This window comes from Poecilia latipinna, unplaced genomic scaffold (genome assembly GCF_001443285.1).
Source record: "Poecilia latipinna isolate Pla-1442-1.1 unplaced genomic scaffold, P_latipinna-1.0 Scaffold1393, whole genome shotgun sequence".
Lineage (NCBI taxonomy): Eukaryota > Metazoa > Chordata > Actinopteri > Cyprinodontiformes > Poeciliidae > Poecilia > Poecilia latipinna.
In genome coordinates, this window is record NW_015114009.1 from 31,362 (window position 1) to 32,029 (window position 668).

Genomic DNA, 668 nt, shown 5'->3' on the forward strand with positions numbered 1-668 from the left:
TCTACAAGGTGTTGGGCAATTCTGTGCGTTTAGGTTCCTTTACCAAAATAACTAGCAGAGCAGGAGTTTAAAATTAACTCTTCAACCACCGATGTGTTCAGGGGAGCACTTATTAATAATCGCAAAATAAATATCAAGCCTGAAAACCTAATATCGTAACAGACTGAATGTTATGGCTTGCGCAGGCGGTTGCCATGGCAACGGGTGTGCCTAAATGACAAAGAGAGATGGAGAATAAAAAGGTGCGAGTGGTTTTGAGTTGATCACCTGTTCAGGTTGTTTTACCTTTGTTTACCTTTGCTGTGGCTCTTCACAGCTACTGGAGTTTCTGAACAATAAACTTGGACTAATTATCTCGTTCTTTGTGAGTATACGTCATTTACAACAAACATCAAACACGGTAAATAGGTTTCATGAAGTATTTAACAAACAAATGGCTTCTACTGCGATAATTATGTGAAATTAAATTCATTGTCTAATATTTAAAAAAATAATAATAGTTTGGGCATCTTGCTGGAGAAAGGCACCAGCACCCTTCCCGGCCTCACTAGGGACAAGGGAGTATAGAAAATGGATGGATGGATAGTTTGGCCATCTTGCTTTGAGCTCAGAGTCTGAGAGGCTTTTCCTCTATCAAACTACTTTTTTGCCTCTTATTTAGTGGAAAT

General features: G+C 38.9%; 1 protein-coding gene across 4 annotated transcripts in view; it reads right to left on the reverse strand.

Annotated features, from left to right (window-relative positions):
- LOC106962277 (homer protein homolog 3-like) overlaps positions 1 to 668 on the reverse strand; it is a 42,640-nt gene that overhangs the window by 26,897 nt on the left and 15,075 nt on the right. The gene's annotated exons all lie outside the window — the stretch shown is intronic.